The following is a 13413-nucleotide window of genomic DNA, read 5'->3' as shown; positions in this document are numbered from 1 at the left end:
CGCCGCAGAGCCAGCCTCTCCCGCATCAAGTCCGGCGCCTCCTCTACACCGAGAGCCGCCGCCAGCGCCGTGTATTCGCCTCTGTCCTCCTCCGGGACGTCCAGGAGCGCCTGGCAGGCCACTCCTTCCAGCGCCACCGCCAGGTGGCCGACCATCTCCGCCCGGCTCCAGCCATTCGTCCGGGCTGCGAGCTGGAACTGCGCCTCGTAGATTTCCCACAGCGCTTCCCCATCGTAGCGACCTGGTCTCACCCGCGCCAATGGGTGTGAGAATTGCTGATCGGCTCCGGCAGGGAGAGTATCCTCTATCTGACCAGGAGTAGCGGCCAGTCACCCCAATTCTACCAGCGGAACCACTATTGAATAGCCCTGGTAAGGGCTGTGGCCACCTGTCGCACCCAGGAGTTGCTCAGGCTCCCTATGTGCGCTGCCGATGGGTTCTGTTTCTTCCAGCGTCAGCCGGCGCTTAACAGAATCGGGTCGTGTCTGCCACGGGTTGTCCATTCTGCCCGCTTCTGACACCAATATAGCGTTTACAGGTTCTTTTCAGAACAAGGACAAGTGGAGACGCGATTAACAAACAAACATTAGCTTTATTCGTTTACAACCACACAAACCGGACACAGGATCTACACACACATGAGGAGACTGACGGAACACGTACACATAGTTAGGGTGGTAATTACCTAACAACACACTACACTTTTACAGGACTACACAGGGCACTAGAATTACTAGGACATTATTTAAACAGGTAGGGTCAGCCGCTGGTCATCGTGCTGACCCTCAGACTGTCCCCGGCTACCACTCCCAGCATGCCCAGCGGTACTACGAGCGCCTAGGGGCGCTTCCTCCTCACCACCAGGCGAGGGCGTTACAATATGGACTCCCAGGAGGCTCCCATACTTCGGATTCTTGCGTTCTTATCAGGACATACTGATGCGCAAACATATTCATTACCATATTTCAAAGCATTGGAATAATATATGTCGTACAGCAACACAAAAACAGGAAGACAAGTATCACAGCTACGATAATCGGTGTTAGTAACTTAAAGAAAAACATTCCCCCTGGCCCAAACAGTGATTCTAACCAGGAGAGAAATGGGTGAGGCTGTAGAATGAGGCATTAAAGCACATACATAACAAGATGCATTAAATTTCTTTAACTTTACAGTATGATTTATAAGTTTATACCACAAATTACTCATATCCCCCTCATTATCAGTTTCATTCAGCCAGTTTGTATACAAAGAGGCTTCGCATTTAGATTCTTCCTCTTTCTGGGTGGTGACAGGCTTCCACATAAAAAGGAAAAAGGCTGGGCACATCAGTCCCAAGCATGTGATCCCCATCTATCCCTGTGGAGACATCACTCCTGCGCTTTGCTCAGTTCGTTTGTGACCTTTTTACAGTGGGAAGCATGAATTCAGGGCACCCTTTCCGTGACTTTCACAGCAGTCGCAGTGGTCAGCAGCCTTGGTACGGCCCCCTCCACCTGAGTGAACACCACTTCTTTTTCCTGAAGTCTTTCACCAGAAGAGTAATAACTTAGAAAAATCTACACATTGTTCCACTGCCTCAGCTGTGCCATTTTGCAGAACAATTCTAGCTGAAGTTGTAAAATTTCTCATTGGCCCGTTCCTGCAAAACATCTTATTATGAACAAACAAATCATAATAATAATGTGCATCTAGGGGAATCACTCCCAAGGGTAACCCCCCCTTAAAACTATATTGTTCTACCCATCAGGTTCTGCCACTAGATAAGAGGACCTTTCCCATGAAGTCATTTTTTGACCTTCATGATCCCTTCAGGGCGTACAATTAGCACAGAAGCAGCAGCTTTAGTCCACATGTTTTTCAAGCAGGATATTAACAGTATGATTATAACGAATAATACCAGACACACAAATATGTATTGAACCAGAGATCCTCTCCAGGTTCCTAGCACAGACTGTAGCCATGCACCAATGCCCCAATCATCTGGATTATAATTATGATATATATTTTTCTTCATCATAGATGTGCTTTGCTAAGTCATTAATTTGCTAATAATTGTCTAGAATACAAGTACTGTTTAGTCTTTGCTCACCTAAACAGCTGTCTATCACCCTAATAGAGAATGGCCTAAAACTGTGATTATAGCGAGGACCATACAGTTATTTCCATTCTAATACATCTGAGTTACACTCAGACTAAAAGCAGGGCTATTTACCCATGCCAATAAACCTAAATAATCACCTCTATCAAAGGGGATTACTCCCATGAGCATCTTTTATAGCAATACAATCCCAACAGGAGCTCTGATTATTATTTGTGGCTGACTGATAAAGTATTGATTCCATATCCCCATTTATAAAAGTAAAACTCATTACACTTAACAGGTACACTGTCACCCCCCCTCAGGAAGCTCAACAAACACAGAAACAGTGACAATATAATAATGTTCACTCAGTCTCTGGTGCAGTGGTTCGGTGTCAGCGCAATGCGTAGATCCAGCGATCTCATCCTGTCACTCAGATGGTAGAGTCGGTAGTCAGTTGCACTTGATATGGTCCTTCCCAGCAAGGTTGCAACATCTGGCAGGGTATATCTTCCTCACCCACACCCACTCGCCAGGTATCAGGTCGTGTCTTCCCTCTACTGGAGGTCTCCAAGCGTCCAGCACCTGTTCACCAGCCCCGTGCACCACTTCAATTAACAACCTACAATACTACAATAGAGAATTAGCAAATTCAACAATCCATTAGCCAAATTCATCCCTCCAGGAAGTTTCGTTGATTGGCCTGTGATGATATCAAACAGGCTCTATTACACAGTTCTGTTTGATCCAGCCCGCATCCCATGGTGTTCCTTCAGTCTGATGTCTAGTCAATCTTTTCTGTTCCTTCATTCCACTGTTCCAGCAGACTGAGGGTGATCTCAGTCCATCTCACCCCGAATAATCCAGCCACAGCCTGTCCCTTGATCATAATACAAGCGGTAGGGCAGTGCCCACCAAGGGCTTATCTCCATCATCAAGTGTTTGGTAGACACAGAGGCAGTGACAGCAACCCACTGGGAAAACAGATTATAAGAGCCAAGGTTGTAAACATTTGCTACTGCATGAAAGGTTTCTCAGGAGCAGGCCTTTTGAGCTGTAGCACCTGCACCTGAACTGTAGTTGAGTTCCTTTGATAAGCATCACATTGAGATACCACATAAGTGGCTACTGCTTCAAACACGGTCCCCACCCAGGTTTGGGTAACCGGCACACCATTTGACTCACACCCAGGTGTCCGACAGAGTGCATTAGTCGAGCTACAAAGGGCATTAGGCTGTGAGGGCATGCAGAGCGTCCAGTGTGCTGGCAGCACCACACTCTTTTCTAACCATGTCCTTTTCTCTGCTTTAGAGGCCTCAGCCTGAATATCCTGTAGCTGTCCCCTTTTCACCAACAGAGGTCTCACAGGGGTCTCAGACTCCTGTTCTACCAGGACTGTGCACCTGACAGCTACATCTGCAAAGTTGTTCCCTCGAGTTACTGGAAACATTTCTTTATTATGTGATTTATACTTTACCACAGCTACTTCAGTCAGTAGCTGCAAAGCTTCTAACAGTTCAGAGACAAACCCAGCATTCTTGACTGGAGTCCCTTCCATGTTGGGGAAATCCCTATTCCTTCACTGCCATCCAAAATTGTGGCATACACCAAATGTATATATACAGTCTATATAAATTGCTACAATTTTCCATTTAGCATATTTACAAGTTTCAATTAAATATTTTCATTCGGTCTGCTAGTTCTACACCAGATTATTCACAGTTTATACAGCCAGGCAGGTAGCCTGCACAACACATAAACACGGCCCCTTGGCCACCGCATCAAGGGGTCCTGAATAATAATAACCCACCAGACGATGCCTATCTCCATGCTCCTGCACCAGCACAATGGCTCACAACCCATTTCTTTCACTTACAGACAGATTACATACAGATGATCCGTCTGAGGGAATACAGTCCAGGGCCAGTGTCTGCAAGAAAGCTTGTTTCAAAACATCAAAAACGGTTTCTGCTGCAGGGGTCAAGGCAATTTTGTCTTTTGACTGCACTACCCCCCTTAAACCAATACGTCACTGGACAAGCTCGTTCTGAGAAGGCATTCACCCTGGCTTTATCATGTAGTTGGTTTTATACTCCTTTTTTTCCTCTCAAGATCCAATACTTGGAGTAGCCCGGCCTTATGGATTCCCTAATTAGGTAAAACAATCACAATATCACATAACTCTATTGAGTTAGTTTACATAAATGCTATTTCATGCAGTAATTCCTTATAAAATGCTGCAGTCTGGGCCTAAAATAGGTCTGGGGTGTCCCCCACCCACATCAGTAGTTGAAACTGTACATCTTTTCCCAAGCAGACTGTGACAGCTTATATTTGCTTTAAACACAACCCTTGCACCCCTTCTCCTGTAGCCTCCTGTTACCCGTTAGAAAACTTTATATCACATCTTTATGCTGTTTTAGTCTAAAAACAGGACAGATGTGCTCCTGTCCCCCCCAGTTACTGCACACTGTAAGATTATTTCACTTTTATTTAAATCCTGAGATAAATTTAGGAAGGCTACAGAGGGGTTTACTAGATTAAAACTGTTAGTTCACGCACGGCTCTCGTTTCAGCTTCTGACGTTCTTTAATTGTGAAATCAAGCCTCTTTCTTACAATTTCTCCAAAAAACACCTTTTTTTTAGTAACTGCACACCAGCTTATTAGTAGTTTTGTCTTTGGGGTTTTATATCTCGGTATAACATTAAAGTCGCACAATAATTTCGACAAATTGGCGGCTCCCTTTTCTCCTCCTTGGGAGTCTTTTTACCTCCCATTTGCAGTGCTCGCACTTCTGCATGCATGCTTCGCGAGTTATTAAATCAAATCTGTCTCCGCTGTCCGTAATATCAGGAAAGCATAGTTGTACATTCTTGGCAACATCAGGTTTTAACCCACTCAAGTAAATTTGTTTTATTACTGTGGAAGTATCTTCATTCACTTCCTTCTCATCGGCTAACCCCGAGTATACTATCCATAAAGCTATAAACCTTTCTGTAAAATCTGAAACATCCTCACTTCCTTCTGCTGACATGCTGTTACTTTTCTCTAATCAGATTTCGGTGGGTAATGCTCTTTCAAAAATCTCCACACTAATTCCCACCCTTCTCCTAGATTCTCTCTTCTATTTCTTCTTTTGCTGTTTCTTTTTCTGCATATATAACTTTGTTTCGTTCAGCCATTGCTTTTAGCTTTTCCATCAGAGATTTTTGCATCTCATCTATGATATTCTGTTGAATTCTCAAATATTCCTCTAAATATTGTTTATTTTTATCCAAATGTTCATACACTTTTCTACATTCCTGTTCATCCTAAATTCCGTCTGACATATTTCTTTTAAGTTTCACTTTGGATTAATCAAACTTTCTTTTTTCTTCACATTAAACCATTTTCACCTCTCCCACGTGCCCCGCGGAGCCCCCCAGTCGAGACAAACTGACGAACTATCAAAATTCGGGAACACGGACCAGGTTCCAAATCCTGGCTTTAAACACACAGTTGAATCGAGTTACCATTTTCGGCTCTTCTGTGAGTACAGTTCTAGTTACTACCTTCAGCCGTACTGCAGTCGTGTACCAGGATGCAACACCTGGATTGTTTCGCACGGGCAGGGCGAGATGCTATTCCTTCAGCAATCCCTTTTTTTCTACCCCACCTTCACAAAACAGGCATCTAAAAACACATACACCATTAACTCATTTTTCTGTTGTACTTGCTTCAGCACCACAGCAACATGGAGAGGACAAGGGACTTTTTAGAAAAGAGGAGTCCTTACCTCTTTTTAGAAGCGGCCACCTAACTTTTCCTCTCCATGTCCGTGTGGTTTAATTTAGATGGATACTTCTTCATCATTTGGGTCACGTATCCGCCAATCTGCCTCCTCCTTTTTAGAGGACGTTGTAAACCTTTAGGAACAATATAATCTAGCAACAAGGTTATGTAACTGTAATTAGGCTTAAGACAATCAAGAACAAGGCTTGCCTTTCTTCGAAATTCTTTACGGTCATCAGGCAATTTAGGAAAAGTCTTAACTAATGCAAATAATTCACTAGGAGACCAATGTCAATGTTCCTTCTGGACCTGTAAAAGTGCACATTGGCATTTCATGAACAAGTGAAAAGGCTTTGGCTCCTGACCGCTTTCTAGTTTCGGTGGAGACTTTTTCTTTTTAGAAGGCATGGCCATGACTTTAGCTGCAGCTTGCTGTTCTTTAGTTTCAAGACTAGTCTTTTTTGAAGCTTCCCCTTATTTCTGTGATTCTTCTTTCCATTACATAAGTTTTCCAATTCACTTTCTTTCCTTTCTTCTCCTTCTCTTCTAAGTTTCCCCTTCTTCAGGAAACTTCTTTTTCCTAATTCAACTTTCCTCTGTCCATTCTGATTCACTTACAAAGATCCTTCATAGTTATGGGCCCCTAATTATCATATATAAATTATGTGCAAGTTCCCTTACACCTATTACCCTAGCTTTACAGTTCATGAACATAAATTTTTTTTTTACTCTAACACAGGCTATAATTGTTTCTCTGAATTTGTCGTACATGTACTTTTGCTGGACTGCTCTGTCCCACTTTCGTCTTTGAATTTTAATTTCCCATTTTTACCGATCGGTGCCTTACTTAGAACCTTATCACATCAACTACTCCACAGAGCAAAAACCACACGTCTGTGTTAAGATAATTTCTTTATATGAGTCCCAGACTCATCAAACCTGTGTGAGAACACCCCTGTGGCTCGGTTCTCAAACTATTAATTTTAAAGGATCACTTACTGACGTCAGCCAGCTGCCAATTCTCCAGACGCGTCTCTGGAAGGATAAACAGTTTATCCTCCAAGGTTCGTCCAATTTGCTAAAATTGTCCGGGTCCGGATGGAGTTTCAGCAGCCGTTCGCGTTCAGGTTTGTGATCCCGGATGAGCCCCCAAATTGTCATGGAAATATAACTATCAAGGAAGCCACAAAAGAGAGTTCTCACCTGAGTAAGGTCTTAATTTCAATATTGCAATATTGGGAGCCCTGTTGCCACTCTGCAAAGTGCAACCAGAGACTCAATTTGTTACAAGCAGTACAGGGCTTTTATAAGACGTTGCGCTGTAAAAAAGCTCAGTGCTTTGTCCCTTCAAAAACTTCCCCTCTCCCTGAGACAAAACAGATTACATCATAGAGCGAGAGAAGAAGCAATAGATTTGTTATTCAAAGCTAATCAGTTACTTTCAGCTAATTCTAACGACCCAGACAGCATATATTGTTTTGGTACTTTGTCTTCTAAAGTAACCTAAACAGTGTACTTTGTTGACGCACTGTTTTCTAAAATTCTGCACGTACTGTAGCACAGCAATTACATCCTTGAAATATATTTTCTAAAAGCACCAATATATTTTTTTCTAAACTCTCTACATTTTAAGAATCAATTTACTTATTAGATTTCCACTTCAAACACTTGCAGAAAATGCCAGCAATTCAAAGCGTGTAGGCAGCATGAACAGACCAATTCTGCAATTTCTTTTATCGCGGGCGGTACTTTCCGAGTCGATGGCTCTGCATTAGAAATGAGAAGTGCTGAACTCTAAACACGTTCTTGCCATTACTGCTACTCCTGCTGCTACTCCTTCGTCCTCGAAAAAAGAAAAGACAGGCATGTTTTGAGTCTCAAAATGATCTTCTGGATCCACAAGAAACATGTACATTTGATTGATTCCGCAGTATTTTGGATGTACTGTACTTATAACTTCCATCGAAGAGAGATTTCATCAGTTGCATGAAATTGAAACTTTCGACTTTTTTTCTGGTATTGAAAATATGTTTAAAAAAAACCATAAACAATTTTCTAACAAACAACTCATGAATTATTGCCAGGATCTATATTTAGTGTTCGGTAGTGATAACACTGCTGATATTGATTGAGTAGAAATCTATGATGTATTGACAGCTTTATCTGAAGCGAGAAGTCCTAGAACGCCATCTATGAAGTTTAAGGATTCATACCAAGAAATGCCTTTTGTTTCCCACCCCAACTGCTGCTTTTGCATTACACATTATGTGAACATTACCAGTTTTGGTAGCTTCTGGGCACGATTTTCCCAAACTGAAACTTATTACAAAATTCTTTAAGATGAACCATGTCCAAAAATTGTAAATCAGGACTAATTTTAATATCAAATGAAATTACTACAGAGGAAAAGGCTTAACTGAAATATGAATAAGACTATGCAAGCCTGAAAAATAGAACAATTCAATTTATAGAACTTATTTTTTTATTTTTTAAGAGATGGGCTCACACACCGGAAGACACTAACGTTTCTCATCGTTAGAGTATGTGAATAACAGTTTAACCCCATTTGTTTGTAATTGTGATTCTGTTAAAATTAAAAAAGCATCTATCAATAGTAAGAAATTATCAAGAAAGTAAGAAATTGTGTTATTTCATAAACTGTAAGACATGAAGACATTTACAGATTATATTCTTTGCTTTGTCTTTTAACGCAAGCGGTCAGGATCCAAGCCCATGTTCGGACGGTTGTGTTTCTCTTGTAATCATCAAATGTCATTGTTTTGTCCTTCAGTTCTTTCTCGAGTTGTACCATGGATATTTTATACCATCAATACTTTTCATGCTCTTTTGCATTTTCTTTCACATACGGAAAAAAACTCAAGGCGTTCTTGTCACTGTGCTACACAGTACAGGACACGCAGTGAGTAATTCGCACAGCTTTCAGAGGAATCCAGAGGGAGGACTCTTAATGCAAGGAGCTGGTTTTTTTTTTCGCATTAATCATTATTAACCAGAAACAGCTGCACAACTGGTTGCATTTGTGATTATGTCACTTCTCTGCTTCAGCAAGGTCAATAAAAGACTCTGAAAGTAGTAGAGAAAAACTGAATTAAAATCATATTAGCAATTCTGAGCGATATCTGCATACAGGCAATCCAATAAGAACGTTGAAATCTTTGAATGTCATCTCTCTATATATTGCGCTGCTTTTTACTTGGAGTAAAACTATTGGATTGAAGGGTTAAAATGTATTGTTGTTATTTGGAGAAATCAATGAACTCGTGATTTTATATGTTTTAAAAGACGGTCATGCGCACAGAAAAAAGACAGTGCTGATTATTTTTCTGGAGACGGAGCACTGATGACCTATCCGAGCCAATTGATAAAGCCCACCCAGTGGATACTCTAGCAGAACGTGGAAGAACGTTCACCATTGTAACCAAGGCAACCACAGGAACAACATCAAGAAGCACAATCAATTCCCCATTTAAATCTTTCGTGTAAGGTATGCCATGTGAAAGCATGAAGTAAATCCCCTGATCTCTTTTGAACATGGACAAGGTATTTCTGATGGAGCGCAATGAGCAAAGATTTAATAAGCTACTCCTGCTGATGATTCAGCTTAAAGAAGTAAAAGCTTCACAAACAAAAGCAGCTCGCTACCACAGCCAATATTAAATGTACTTGGTGGCACATTACCATTTGCACTGGCTCAAAAGTGGTCTCGGCCGACGTTGTTCCCTACGTAAAGCTGAAAGCGCCAAAGAGCATTTCCATTGAGAAAAAAAAATCTTTCTTGATGTTAAACATAGAGAGCCTGCCTTTTAGAAGTTCTCCCTCTAAACACCTTGTGCAGCCTCCCGACAGACTAACAAAAAGCACCTTTTCACCAACTCAATTTATAATACGCCCCTCAAAACTCACAACCGAATAACAATCCATCCGTATATTTGATTTCCAAGATCCATTCAAGGCAACTTGGGTCTTCGCAAGCAAATCATTTCAGGGAAGAAACTCAGTTTAGTCAACTACTGGTGCATTCAGCACACCACTTGCTTTCGCTTGTCAGGGTGGCCGAGTGGTCTAAGGCGCCAGACTCAAAGACATGTGTCTTTCCAGCTGGCTTGGGTGTTCTGGTCTCCAAATGGAAGTGTGGGTTCAAATCCCACTCCTGACAGCTTCTGTTTTTACCTCTCTTGAATTGTTCCAGTGCTAGCTGTCAGTGAATGACTGAAATATAAAAGCAGCAGAAGAAACCAAGCAACTCAGTGCAATTTGTGAGTATTCTGCACTGTTAAATTGCACAGGTTTTCATACTTTTTGGAATTCGTAGCTCAAGAAGTGACTCCTGTTTCATTTTCTATTCACCAACTCGATTTGCATTCCGCCCCTCACACCTCACAACAGAATAACAAACGGCTTCATGTGCCACAGCATTCCCCTGTAGATTCGGTTTGCACTATGAATTAGGCGACCCCGAATGAAATATTTTAGTGTTGGCTCAAATGTGAGGAATTTCATGAACCCTCAAAAAGGAACGCTTGCAGAAAATGCCAGCAATTCAAAGCGTGTAGGCAGCATGAACAGACCAATTCTGCAATTTCTTTTATCGCGGGCGGTACTTTCCGAGTCGATGGCTCTGCATTAGAAATGAGAAGTGCTGAACTCTAAACACGTTCTTGCCATTACTGCTACTCCTGCTGCTACTCCTTCGTCCTCGAAAAAAGAAAAGACAGGCATGTTTTGAGTCTCAAAATGATCTTCTGGATCCACAAGAAACATGTACATTTGATTGATTCCGCAGTATTTTGGATGTACTGTACTTATAACTTCCATCGAAGAGAGATTTCATCAGTTGCATGAAATTGAAACTTTCGACTTTTTGTCTGGTATTGAAAATATGTTTTAAAAAAACCATAAACAATTTTCTAACAAACAACTCATGAATTATTGCCAGGATCTATATTAAGCGTTCGGTAGTGATAACATTGCTGATATTGATTGAGTAGAAATCTATGATGTATTGACAGCTTTATCTGAAGCGAGAAGTCCTAGAACGCCATCTATGAAGTTTAAGGATTCATACCAAGAAATGCCTTTTGTTTCCCACCCCAACTGCTGCTTTTGCATTACACATTATCTGAACATTACCAGTTTTGGTAGCTTCTGGGCACGATTTTCCCAAACTGAAACTTATTACAAAATTCTTTAAGATGAACCATGTCCAAAAATTGTAAATCAGGACTAATTTTAATATCAAATGAAATTACTACAGAGGAAAAGGCTTAACTGAAATATGAATAAGACTATGCAAGCCTGAAAAATAGAACAATTCAATTTATAGAACTTATTTTTTTATTTTTTGAGAGATGGGCTCACACAACGGAAGACACTAACGTTTCTCATCGTTAGAGTATGTGAATAACAGTTTAACCCCATTTGTTTGTAATTGTGATTCTGTTAAAATTAAAAAAGCATCTATCAATAGTAAGAAATTATCAAGAAAGTAAGAAATTGTGTTTTTTCATAAACTGTAAGACATGAAGACATTTACAGGTTATATCCTTTGCTTTGTCTTTTAACGCAAGCGGTCAGGATCCAAGCCCATGTTCGGACGGTTGTGTTTCTCTTGTAATCATCAAATGTCATTGTTTTGTCCTTCAGTTCTTTCTCGAGTTGTACCATGGATATTTTATACCATCAATACTTTTCATGCTCTTTTGCATTTTCCTTCACATACGGAAAAAAACTCAAGGCGTTCTTGTCACTGTGCTACACAGTACAGGACACGCAGTGAGTAATTCGCGTAGCTTTCAGAGGAATCCAGAGGGAGGACTCTTAATGCAAGGAGCTGTTTTTTTTTTCGCATTAATCATTTAAACTAGAAACAGCTGCACAGCTGGTTGCATTTGTGATTATGTCACTTCTCTGCTTCAGCAAGGTCAATAAAAGACTCTGAAAGTAGTAGAGAAAAACTGAATTAAAATCATATTAGCAATTCTGAGCGATATCTGCATACAGGCAATCCAATAAGAACGTTGAAATCTTTGAATGTCATCTCTCTATATATTGCGCTGCTTTTTACTTGGAGTAAAACTATTGGATTGAAGGGTTAAAATGTATTGTTGTTATTTAGAGAAATCAATGAACTCATGATTTTATATGTTTTAAAAGACGGTCATGCGCACAGAAAAAAGACAGTGCTGATTATTTTTCTGGAGACGGAGCACTGATGACCTATCCGAGCCAATTGATAAAGCCCACCCAGTGGATACTCTAGCAGAACGTGGAAGAACGTTCACCATTGTAACCAAGGCAACCACAGGAACAACATCAAGAAGCACAATCAATTCCCCATTTAAATCTTTCGTGTAAGGTATGCCATGTGAAAGCATGAAGTAAATCCCCTGATCTCTTTTGAACATGGACAAGGTATTTCTGATGGAGCGCAATGAGCAAAGATTTAATAAGCTACTCCTGCCGATGATTCAGCTTAAAGAAGTAAAAGCTTCACAAACAAAAGCAGCTCGCTACCACAGCCAATATTAAATGTACTTGGTGGCACATTACCATTTGCACTGGCTCAAAAGTGGTCTCGGCAGACGTTGTTCTCTACGTAAAGCTGAAAGCGCCAAAGAGCATTTCCACTGAGAAAAAAAATCTTTCTTGATGTTAAACATAGAGAGCCTGCCTTTTAGAAGTTCTCCCTTTAAACACCTTGTGCAGCCTCCCGACAGACTAACAAAAAGCGCCTTTTCACCAACTCAATTTATAATACGCCCCTCAAAACTCACAACCGAATAACAATCCATCCGTATATTTGATTTCCAAGATCCATTCAAGGCAACTTGGGTCTTCGCAAGCAAATAATTTCAGGGAAGAAACTCAGTTTAGTCAACTACTGGTGCATTCAGCATACCATTCGCTTTTGCTTGTCAGGGTGGCCGATTGGTCTAAGGCGCCAGACTCAAAGACATGTGTCTTTCCAGCTGGCTTGGGTGTTCTGGTCTCCAAATGGAGGTGTGGGTTCAAATCCCACTCCTGACAGCTTCCGTTTTTACCTCTCTTGAATTGTTCCAGTGCTAGCTGACAGTGAATGACTGAAATATAAAAGCAGCAGAAGAAACCAAGCAACTCAGTGCAATTTGTGAGTATTCTGCACTGTTAAAATGCACAGGTTTTCATACTTTTTGGAATTCGTAGCTCAAGAAGTGACTCCTGTTTCATTTTCTATTCACCAACTCGATTTGCATTCCGCCCCTCACACCTCACAACAGAATAACAAACGGCTTCATGTGCCACAGCATTCCCCTGTAGATTCGGTTTGCACTATGAATTAGGCGACCCCGAATGAAATATTTTAGTGTTGGCTCAAATGTGAGGAATTTCATGAACCCTCAAAAAGGAACGCTTGCAGAAAATGCCAGCAATTCAAAGCGTGTAGGCAGCATGAACAGACCAATTCTGCAATTTCTTTTATCACTGGCGGTGCTTTTCGATGGCTCTGCATTAGAAATGAGAAGTGCTGAACTCTAAACACGTTCTTGCCATAACTTC

General features: G+C 41.1%; 1 protein-coding gene and 2 non-coding genes across 3 annotated transcripts in view; 2 read left to right on the top strand and 1 right to left on the bottom strand.

Moving 5' to 3' along the window:
* The window catches only part of LOC138242765 (zinc finger protein 850-like), a 409608-nt gene that overhangs the window by 156690 nt on the left and 239505 nt on the right, over positions 1-13413 (bottom strand). The window lies entirely within an intron of this gene.
* trnal-caa (transfer RNA leucine (anticodon CAA)) lies at positions 9921-10033 on the top strand. The gene is made up of 2 exons: positions 9921-9958; positions 9988-10033. It is a non-coding gene; the product is annotated as a tRNA-Leu (tRNA).
* On the top strand, positions 12791-12903 carry trnal-caa (transfer RNA leucine (anticodon CAA)). The gene is made up of 2 exons: positions 12791-12828; positions 12858-12903. It is a non-coding gene; the product is annotated as a tRNA-Leu (tRNA).

The sequence above is a fragment of the Lepisosteus oculatus genome, chromosome 14, assembly GCF_040954835.1.
Source record: "Lepisosteus oculatus isolate fLepOcu1 chromosome 14, fLepOcu1.hap2, whole genome shotgun sequence".
Classification (NCBI taxonomy): domain Eukaryota; kingdom Metazoa; phylum Chordata; class Actinopteri; order Semionotiformes; family Lepisosteidae; genus Lepisosteus; species Lepisosteus oculatus.
The sequence above is the reverse complement of the archived record's forward strand: the minus strand, read 5'-3'. Positions and strand labels throughout refer to the sequence as shown.